We start from the raw sequence: 12,232 nt of genomic DNA on the forward strand, positions 1-12,232 counted from the left end.
CAGCCGAGTATAAATTAACTGTTGGTTAGGTGTATGTAGTGCCCATAGCTCTCTATCGTTGATGTTGCATTTAGCTCTCGCTTGCGAGGACCTTTGTCTAAATAACCAATCTTCAACATGTTTTCTACCACATATCGTTGAAGATGTTGAGGATGCTATATGTCATGTGTGGTCAACAATTCACACCACAAGAGAAACTCATGGCACCAACTGTCTACACCAAGGATGGTGACCGGGTGGGAGAAATAGGAGAGGAGAGGAAAGGCCCCTGCAGAATACTAGTGAACAATTTGTGCAAGAGTCAAGATGACGTTTGAACAGACTTGAGCTGAGGGTAGCACGCTAATGGGCTAGAACCAGGAGACCGAGTGGTCATAAAAATGATTTCCCCAACCACAGAAGCCCTAATCCTATCTGCAGACTACGCAGAGGGATTTACGGAAGCATGCATGGAGAAGTCGCTTCTTCTCAACCATATGCGCTCAACCTCCATTAGGTATTTCAATCTATTCTCTCACACAGATGAATGAACCTCTCTCATACATTTTGTAGATAACCCGCATTACCAACGCATCTCCATGAATTAATAATGATATTATCTGCTAGTGAAGGATTTAATACCAGTTGCCAATTTTTATATATGATTCTGCTTTATATGTGTCTTCATCTCTACTTATTTGTCACTTCCAATGAGGATGTAATGCCTGCGCCAATCAATCTAACACTTCTCCTTTCATTGGAATTTTATTTGTGTTTTGGCTTGCTGCGTACGTATCTTGTTGTCACTTTTGAACACTAGTATGTGGTTTGTGGTCCATGCCACTCTTATCCTTATTTCCCTATCAATCTCTAACCTTCAATCTATGTTTGAACTTCTCTGCCTTACTATCAATGTATTTATAGAACTAACCACTGTGACGTGTATAAGAAATCTGAATTGTGTTTTGCTCTAGCGTTATGTGTATTTGGGAACTTTAATGTCATTTGTGTACATTCAGGGCATCACATTGTCTTATTACCGTTGACTTGAAAAACTCTTGTATAAATGAATTTTATTGTTTCCATGACCAACATCATTGAATCTTCAGCAATATACAGTAACTGTTGAAGCATTGACCAAGGTATAACATGGCCAACGATATACACATTCAATATGCAAAATATTATATTACAATTGATCTTTGATACATTTGCAGTTGTCTCTAATACCATGTTAAAGTAACTAAGATCGTTTTTGCAAATGTATAATCATGGCCATCGTGATTGATAATCTCCAAATGCAGATTTGGATCTCATAAATATGAGAGGAGGAATGTAACATCCAGTTTTCCCAGGTCTAAATTAACATCTAACATACTCAAAGAATACAGTTATTACTTCATTTCATAGGAAGACAATTATATCATTCATGTTCATGTGAATAAGATTTATCGTTAAAAATCAAATAGACAAAATTTCTTAACTAAAACTTGAATTACCATCAAATGAAATTACTACAGAAATTAAAAACCACATACCTCGGAAAACTGAGATCAAATCAAACTAGGGATGCTTCACTGCATCAATTAGGGCATCATTTTCCATCGGTTCATTTAGGGCTTCTAGTACCGCTAGATCACTTAGGGCTTCCGCTACCATGGATTCAATTAGGGCTTCCAATACCACTGATTCAAATAGGGCTTCCAATACCACGAATTCAATTTAAGGCTTTTGATACCACTGTATCAATTAGGGTTCCAATCCTCTCTCAAATCAATTAGGGCTTTAGATTCCTTTCACTCTGATTACTTAACTGTGACAGTAGCTCAAGATTAGAACATATACTTATATTTGATATTCATATAAATGAAAAACAATCCATAAAATCTATCTCTTGCATCTAGGTGAAATGATGAAATAACTCAATTATTCTTACCTTCTTACATATTAACCATAAAAGTGATAATACCTATTTCTAGCAACCAATTGAATGTATGACTTATCTTTGTCCGATGCACATCCGGTAACTTATGGAGAGGTGTAACATTATCAAGGGCTTAACCACCCAACTTCGGACCAAATCTTATCCCCACACGATCTCTAACGAGAAAGGCCCTCCCTACCTGGAATAGACAGGGGTCCTCTTGCCATCCACTGGGCATCCTGATATTTAACACACCGTATGACTTGACAGCAAGAGATTACAACAACAGGGTCATGCATGAGCTATTAATAGTTCATTATTCAAATTTGATTTCTTGATTTTGGTTTGCAGGTTAAATCTACACCTCTTCACCTTTCTTTGGCCTCTCTGCCAGGTGAATTCCTTGGTGTTCCTCATGATTTTGATTTGATTACACACCTCTTCATCATTATTATGGCTTCATTGCCAGGGGATTTCCTCGATGTCAATATATTCTAATCTCATGCCTGGTAATATGTTAAAGCTTTGCAAACTTATGGATTCATTCCAATAATCATGATTACCTCAATTTTAATGAGTTGTTTAATTGGTGTGAACTCAGGAATCATTTTATTAATTGAAAATCATAAAAACTTCACATTTCAGCAGATAGCTTAATGGATTCTCTATAAATTCGATCTTAACCAACTGAGGAAAACATGTCGAATCAGATTGAGAAAGTTGAAATAAATAATGGATGGAAAATACATATGCATAAATATTGTTTTATACTACTCAATTGAAACCCTGTCCTTTAGATCCAGAATTGAATATTCTCGTGAATAATCAAGTGTAAAAACAAGAACAAGACATTGGAAAATCTAAAGCAGGCAGTCGTATAACTTCAGCAACCAATGCAATTTATCAATCATAAGATCTACATCATTGCTTGTTGTTATTTAACTCAACAACATCTGAATTATTGTTTACAATTATTGTCTATAACAACAGTATACGGATCATTTCTCTATGGTTCTCAGAACAAAGCAATCATTTAATCTTGAATCATCAAAACCTTAAATCAGTAAAGTGAACCACAAAATCAAACCCAGAATTCAAGTATTCTCACGGATATTCAAATTTAAATCAAAGAACAAGATATCTGATTGTTATTAAACTGACTATGGTTGGGAGTTATGTATCCGTCTACACTTCTTATTATTTCTCTACTCAGAATATTCGACAACATCAAGATATTAAAGGTAAAAAAAATTTACAAGGTGTTGATAACATTCAGAAAGAAAAAGAATGGAAGCTGGCTAAGAACAAGGAATCACGTGACCTTTTTTCAAGCTCAGGTTTCTCCTTTTGCCGGCCAGTATTATTAAATTCCGTAGTATATTGCCCTTCTTCCGAATTTCTATCTCTGTTGGATTTAGAGGAACTCAGAGGAAAATGAACCGGATTACAAAGCTAGAAAGGATTTATTCTGAAAAAGTTATTCTCAAGGCTCGATAACAAACGTAGCAGATTTTGGGAGGAGAGTAGTGAAAACGCAAGGAAGAAGGGAGATAATAAATTTTGGAAAGAAAAAATGTAATCAAGAAGAATAGCTAGGTGAAAGAAATATATAACCCTTGACTTCTCTCATGGCTGCTGTATATGGAACGAATCATGACTTCTTGGCTCCCATCGGTTTCAAAGATAAAAAGCCTTTCGAATACATCATAAATTCAAATTTAAAGATAAGAAAATAAAAAGGTCTTAAAAAACTCTTTGACTTCCGTCATTTCAAGATTATAAACCATTCGATTTCCAAATGTTTTAAAACAAAGAAAGTTTAAATGGTTGGAAGATAAAGTTGGAAGATTAAAAGACAATTCGAATTGCCAAATATTAAATTGATTTTCATGCCAAGTGTTAATCGGTTAAAAGCAAGAATATTAAGACGGAAAAATAAAGTTGGAAGATTATAATTCAAATGTTATTATATTTTGAATATTAAAACATCACTTTATTAAATTATATACCAAGTCATTTTTTTATATTATAAGCTCGTATATAAATAATTATCAAAATAGTATGATGAAAGATAAATTAAAATCTTACGAGATATGTTTTATATTTTAACTCAATTATCTTATTTAAATTAATTATTAAATAACTCATGCGGGCCCCGCAGATGTATTCTGTTCCAAGTCGCTAGGTCCTCTACCCATCTGCCTAGTGATGGTGGTGCTCTGCCTAATTCTTTTCTGACAATGCTTCCACCCCTTTGACATGCATCCTGCAAGGAATTTCTTCGTAATTAAATTATAAATTATTTAATCATAAATAATCATAACAGTTAGCCTTCATTTCAATTCCATGAATTCGTGATTAATGCTCAACTAACATGTCATCTTCACTTGAAATCATAACAACTATCTTACCATTTCACCAAATTATAACAAATTAAACTACCAACTGACTTCATGCGAACCTCAACGGCTATATTTCAAGCTAGGTCAAAAATTGGGATGTAACATACCATTCCCCTTGTGGTTCATCGTCCTCGATGAACTTGAAATTGCAACAAACATTATAAAGGAGTATTTTTAAATTGGAATGTAACGTACCATTCCCCTTGTGGTTCATCGTCCTCGATGATCTCTACAAATTAGACACTAAAAGAATATTCCAAATACAAGATATATATACAACATTATGATATCATCTCTTTTCTCAATTGGGTCAGAATCAAATCACAATCAAAACTCAAAATCCATTTTTACTTTAAAGATACTTGCATGGTAACATAAAATTAAACACGTACTCACTTGAGTTCTCTTTACCTTACTTGTGGTTTTCTTAGCATCACTTGAGATGATTCTATTTCATGTTCCTATCATACTCATGTAGGCACTCACCATATCATTAGTTTGATTCCATATTGGTATCTTCATTTAAGAGAATTTTCAGGGTTCAATGACTGAAGGTAAATTAAGTATTCAAAATTGAAATTCTTCAACTAGCAAGTTCTTGATCTTAATTTAAATCACTTATACATACCATTTGGCATAAGGCACTTATTAATGGGTAGATCGTCCTGGTAAATTTACAGATCACCAGAAAAAGATTATTAGATCCATGTTTTCCAATTTATGTAACCTCGGCCTCTTTGCCCATCCTATCACAATAGCATTTCTTTGTAACAATCATTTCATGATAGAATATACACTATCTCCAAAGCAATATACAACAGCTCAATATGTAGAGTCAACATTGCATATGTATTATACATGTATAGCAATGTGTCAAGAGTAAAAACATGATATACTATGCAAGATCATCATACATCAAATCAAGATCCTAAGCATCTGAAACAATTCATAAGATTCTCATCGTTCATTTGTAAATACTTGAAAATTCATCTTTTCCATTTCTGTGATTTAGGCTTCCATGCCTATCTTGTCAAAGTTTACATCTGTAAACAAGCACTAATAGTTCCAATTATGCAAGTGTGTTTACTCCTTACTGGAGCACATAATGATCTTGTCATTTAACCAACATCAGAAAGGATCATGGTTCACATTTTTGTTTTCATTTAGTTCAAGTTCAAATAGGTAACAATTTATTTCTGTCCTTAATTGCATAAAGAATTATTTAGCCATCATGATGGATTTTGATCAAAATATTTATCAGGATTATAAAAATTGTGTTTGCATTGTGCAAGCCTTGGCATCGAGACCCATTTTAATCTTCTCATTCTCTACAAAGAATGGCCCTCCCTCCCGGGATAAGCCATGTGTATCATTTTGGTCCTGCCATCTGAGTATTTAGGTGGGTTGAAGTCTCAACAGTTATTCACCAAAATAACTGAAGTGTCTGGACAATCAACAAAGATCACTTGTTCGGCAAATCAGCCTAATTCCACCCTGGCCAAGGATTTCAAAATTTGGCTCAACAAACCCGATCTCCACTGCTCAACTTGCCAATCCTTTTTATCTTTTTAATTAGGTTTTGTCTTTATGATATTATAGTTTATACATTTGTCCATTTTATATCATCTCGGCCTTCCTAGCTATTCTGAAAAAATTTCCAGTGTGTTTTTCCAATTTTGATTGCAATATCCAGTTATGCAAAAATAAATCTTTTTCAATATTGCATTTTTCAGTTTTTCAAAAACAGTCTTGGACCCAAGGTTTCAGTGTTGAACCCAGCACTCTAATACCATATGTAACATCCGGTTTTCCCAGGTCTAAATTAACATCTAACATACTCAAAGAATACAATTATTAATTTGTTTCATAGGAAGACAGTTATATCATTCATGTTCATGTGAATAAGATTTATCGTTAAAAATCAAATAGACAATTTCTTATACTAAAACTTGAATTACCATCAAATGAAATTACTACAGAAATTGAAAACCACATACCTCAAAAAACTGAGATCGAATCAAACTAGGGATGCTTTACTGTATCAATTAGGGCATCATTTTCCATCGGTTCATTTAGGGCTTCTAGTACCGCTATATCACTTAGGGCTTCCACTACCACGGATTCAATTAGGGCTTCCGATACCACTGATTCAAATAGGGCTTCCGATACCACTGATTCAAATAGGGCTTCCAATATTACGGATTCAATTTAGGGTTTATGATACCACTATATCAATTAGGGTTCCAATCATCTCTCAATCAATTAGGGCTTCAGATTCCTTTCCTTCCGATTACTTAACTGTGACAGTAACTCAAGATTAGAACATATACTTATATTCGATGTTCATATAAATGAAAAACAATCCATAAAATCTATCTCTTGTATCTAGGTGAAATGATGAAATAACTCAATTATTCTTACCTTCTTACATATTAATAAAAGTGATAATACCTGTTTCCGGCAACCAATTGAATGTATGACTTATCTTTATCCGATGCACATCCGGTAACTTATGGAGAGGTGTAACATTGTCAGGTGCTTAACCACCCAACCTCGAACCAAATTTTATCCCCATACGATCTCTAACGAGAAAGGCCCTCCGTACCCGGAATAGACAGGGGTCATCTTGCCATCCATTGGGCATACTGATATTTAACACACCATATGACTTGACAGCAAGAGATTACAACAACAGGGTCATGCATGAGCTATTAATAGTTCATTATTCAAATTTGATTTCTTGATTTTGGTTTGCAGGTTAAATCTACACCTCTTCACCTTTCTTTGGCATCTCTACCAGGTGAATTCCTTGGTGTTCCTCATGATTTTGATTTGGTTACACACCTCTTCATCATTACTATAACTTCATTGCCAGGTGATTTCCTCGGTGTCAATTTATTCTAATCTCATGCTTGGTAATATGTTAAAGCTTTGCAAACTTATGGATTCATTCCAATAATCATGATTACCTCAATTTTAATGAGTTGTTTAATTGGTGTGAACTCAAGACTCATTTTATTAATTGAAAATCATAAACACTTCACATTTCAGCAGATAGCTTAATGAATTGTCTCTATAAATTCGGTCTTAACCAACTGAGGAGAACATGTCGAATAAGATTGAGAAAGTAGAAATAAATAATGGATGGAAAATACATATGCATAAATATTGTTTTATACTACTCAATTGAAACCTTGTCCTTTAAATCCAAAATTGAATATTCTCGTGAATAATCAAGTGTAAAAACAAGAACAAGACATTGGAAAATCTAAAGCAGGCAGTCGTATAACTTCAGCAACCATTGCAATTTATCAATCATAAGATCTACATCATTGCTTGTTGTTATTTAACTTAAAAACAATATCTGTATTATTGTTTGCAATTATTGTATATAACAACAGTATACGGATCATTTCTCTATGGTTCTAAGAACAAAGCAATCATTTCATCTTGAATCATCAAAACCTTAAATTAGTAAAGCAAACCACACAATGAAACCCCGGAATTCAAGTATTCTCATGGATATTCAAATTTAAATCAAAGAACAAGATATCTAATTGTCATAAAACTAACTATGGCTAGGAGTCATGTATCTGTCTACACTTCTTATTCATTTCTCTGCTCAGAATATTCGACAGCATCAAGATATTAATGGTGAATAATTTTACAAGGTGTTGATAATATTCAAAAAGAAAAAGAATGGAAGCCAGCTGAGAACAAGGAATCATGTGACCTATTTTCAAGCTCGAGTTTCTCCTTTTGCTGGACAATATTATTAAATTCCGTAGTATATTGCCCTTCTTCCGAATTTTTATTTCTGTTGGACTTAGAGGAACTTAGAGGAAAATGAACCGGATTACAAAGCTAGAAAGGATTTATTCTGAAAACGTTATTCTCAAGGCTCGGTAACAAACATAACAGATTTTGGGAGGAGTAGTGAAAACGCGATAATAAATTTTGGAAAGAAAAAACATAATCAAGAAGAATAGCCAGGTCAAAGAAATATATAACCCCTGACTCCTCTCATGGCTTCCGTATAAGGAACGAATCGTGACTTCTTCGCTCCCGTCAGTTTCAAAGATAAAAAGCCTTTCGAATACATCATAAATTCAAATTTAAAGACAAGAAAATAAAAAGGTCTTAAAAGACTCTTTGACTTCCATTGTTTCAAGATTATAAACCATTCGATTTCCAAATGTTTTAAAACAAAGAAAGTTTAACTGGTTGGAAGATAAAGTTGGAAGATTAAAAGACAATTCAAATTGCCAAATATTAAATTGATTTTCATGCCAAGTGTTAATCGATTAAAAGCAAGAATATTAAAATGGAAAAATAAAGTTGGAAGATTATAATTTGAATATTATAATTCAAATGTTATTATATTTTGAATATTAAAACATCACTTTATTAAATTATAATGGTACCAAGTCATTTTTTTATATTATAAGCGCGTATATAAATAATTATCAAAATAGTATGATGAAAGATAAATTAAAATCCTTTGAGATATGTTTTATATTTTAACTCAATTATCTTATTTAAATTAATTATTAAATAACTCATGCGGGCCTCGCAGATGTATTATGTTCCAAGTCACTAGGTCCTCTACCCATCTATCTAGTGATGGTGATGCTCTGCCTAATTCTTTTCTGACAATGCTTCCACCCCTTCGACATGCTTCCTGCAAGGAATTTCTCCGTCATTAAATTATAAATTATTTAATCATAAATAATCATAACAGTTAACCTTCATCTCAATTCCATGAATTCGTGATTAATGATCAACTAACATGTCATCTTCACTTGAAATCATAACGACTAACTATCTTACCATTTCACCAGATTATAACAAATTAAACTACCAATTGACTTCATGCGAACCTCAACGGCTATATTTCAAGCTAGGTCAAAAATTGGGATGTAATAGGAGACATGTCTCTATAGTTAATCACCATTTAGTTAATAAATAACTATAACTCACCTTTAAACATATATATAATATTAATATATTAACCATATATGTAATATAATATTATATTATTATATAGTAATATATAATGCATAATATATATTATATATAAGATACTTAAGGATAATTTATCATCAATGAGATGGCTCTGATAAAATTAATCCGACAGAGGCTACAACAAAATCGTCCCGTAGAGATGTGCTGGTGAAACAATTACATTCAAGAACTTCATAACACAATAGTCTCTTCTAATCATAAGAGCCCGATTAATTAAGTAATTTATGAATACATAGACAAATATATATATATATATATATATATATATATATATATATATATATGCACTTATCAATAATATGAGACATAAAACAATGTTCATATAAACCATGAATACAAATACTCAATGTAACGAGTATATCACTTTGACTGATGCTATATTTCAACAGTATGTACTCAAGGAGGCCCTCCTAGTTCTATAAATCTGATGTAGCAAGCATGTAAAGGATCTCTTCAAAGAATTCAATAGCCTCCAATCAAATATCCTCTCGATACAATAATGGGCTTCCATCCCTTACGTTATGGAGTAAATTTTGTTTTGAGATTGGAATTACCAAGTATTTAAGTAACCTGCTTCTAGCCAACATTTTCCCTAAACAGCTTTTATGGAGTATTTTATTTTTTGAGACTGGAAGTATTTAGAATTTAAGCATCGTGCATCTAGCCAAAATTCCATGAACCTGAATTTCCAATATATTTTATCTTCGATTAGTAGTTTTTCCTATTATACTAATTGTTTTGTCTTTGAGATGTCCTTGAATCCTAATACACACCTTAAATAATTAATTTTTGAACTATGATCTCCATTTATTTTGTTACCTTACTTATACACACCTTAAATCATTAATTTTTGAACTAAGATCTCCATTTCATTTTTAACGTTTTCTTTTTCTACAAAGATCAGTGAAACACTGGCTCGCATTTTAGTTTATATATTTTCAACCTTTTCTTTTCTTTTTTACCATATCTTTGGCTGATTTAAGGACATTTCAGATCATTTGCAAACCTACTATGGACAATGTCTGGGGGTTTGTAGCTGCTATTGCATACATTATTGCCGATTACACTGGCTAACCTAAATAAAAATCAGAACTGAGGTTTTACGTTGGTGTTTGCATGTCTATTGCTACAATTCTATTTCTCCAACAATTCATTACTCAATTCGATTTTCATATATGCTTAATTTTAATGCATAGGGGTTTCATGTAAACAGTGGTGAATGACAGTATCACTGTCCATAAAAACTTATTGGTTTGCAACAGCTGTAACATGCTGGGGACATTTGTGCACAGAGAATTAATTCAAGGCTTCAAAGGTCATTACTTTATAGTCAAATTTGTATTGTGCTCCAAGGAGAAAAGAATTTCAGATTAATAAACAAGATGAAAATTTTGCACTGTAAGAAAAAACACAAGTAAATAGATCGTAAAGTAGAAATTCTACAAAAATGAAGCAACCCATGATTTTATTTTATTTCAAATAGTCTGAATACAGTGGGCAACCCATTTAAGGTTACCCAAATGAACAGTTTACGCTGTCGGAATAAACAAATGGATAGATAGATAGATAGCAAAGTATATGAAGTCGCCCTTGTTGATGAAAGTTGCATTCGCAGGGTGATTACAGAGAATGCTAATGCAGAAGTGTGCAGACAGCACGCGGAACAGAATGCAAGAAAAATTAAGAGTAAACAGGATAAGATATAAATAAACTATGACCTTTTCGCTGGCCTTTTACATTAAAATTTGAAAGTAAAAAATCAAAGCTTACGAAGAGTTTTGTCAACTTGCTTTAGAAGGGAATTTTACAAAATGGAAAAGCGAACATATCTTCTGTTTCAAAGTCATTCACGCGATTAAAAGAAATTTAAACAAAGTCAAACAGTACCTATTATCTAGAGCAAAATTAAAGCAAAAAAAAGTTTAGGGGAAAAACAATAATAATCACCCAACACAATCGCTGCGTTTAAAGATCCTCGAACAGGATCGACGAAAACCGCTTTTCTGTTTCCGCTTCTCTGTTTATGCAAACCTACTTTTGCTTTTCTTCAACGTTTATTCCTAATACATATTATTAAAATTTAACGAAATTGAATGACGATTATTTTGAAGAGAGTACGAATACAGATCTCCAAAAACGGCGAGAAATTTTTATTACGCGGTGCCTTTGGATGGTGTTTCTGAAAAAACCGGTTTTCTAGATATACTCCAGAAAGCCGGATGGAGACCTGGAATCTGTTGTATCGTTTGTTTAATTATTGCACCATGTTGACGAGGTTTATATTTCGACGGTATCGAGCTGACCTTCCTACGTGTCCGTCCCCAAAAAGAACATTTTAATGTCTTCAAGACTATAGATAGTCTATCCTATTTCAAGATTGGAAATAAGTTTTAGGCCCGTTTGCTGGAATTAATCTGGAATAGGGAAACGGGAACAGGAAAATTGGAATAAATCTATTGCAATTTTGATCCAATGCAAGAATAAATCTAATTTCAAAAAATATCTGAAATTCGATTTATTCTCATTTTGGGCCAAAATTGGAATAGATTTATTCCAATTTTCCTGTTCCCCTTTCCCTATTCCAGGGTAATTCCAGCAAACAGACAGGCCCTATACTATCTATTGGGGAGAATGTATCTATTTTAATTTTTATTACTTTCTTTCGTGGCATTAACTACCGTGGTGACACTTTTCTTGGGAATTAAGACTAAGCACTTTGTTGAGGCAATGGTCGCCCTCCACATTACCAAATTGGCTAAGGATAATAGGGTCTCTACTGATTGGACGGAGATTCAATGAACATAGTCAATTGTCTAAATGGTTCTTCTAGTCCCTCTTGGACTATTATAACATCATTAGGGAAACTATTGAAATCCTTAAGTCTGTAGACAAATATCACATA

The 12,232-nt window shown here is 33.1% G+C and overlaps 1 protein-coding gene across 2 annotated transcripts in view; it reads right to left on the reverse strand.

The window, feature by feature from the left end:
• Positions 1 to 11,582, reverse strand: part of LOC149541206 (peroxisomal membrane protein 11-5-like) — an 82,310-nt gene extending 70,728 nt beyond the window's left edge. For both annotated transcript variants that reach the window (XM_089802214.1, XM_089802215.1), the window contains exon 1: positions 11,278 to 11,582. The gene's annotated coding sequence lies outside the window, so the exon portion shown is untranslated. The remainder of the gene's footprint in view (positions 1 to 11,277) is intronic.
• Between the last annotated feature and the right edge of the window lie 650 nt (positions 11,583 to 12,232).

Source organism: Cupressus sempervirens, chromosome 9, assembly GCF_028749045.1.
Source record: "Cupressus sempervirens isolate cs-2001-9-10 chromosome 9, ASM2874904v1, whole genome shotgun sequence".
In the NCBI taxonomy this organism is placed as follows: Eukaryota; Viridiplantae; Streptophyta; class Pinopsida; order Cupressales; family Cupressaceae; genus Cupressus; species Cupressus sempervirens.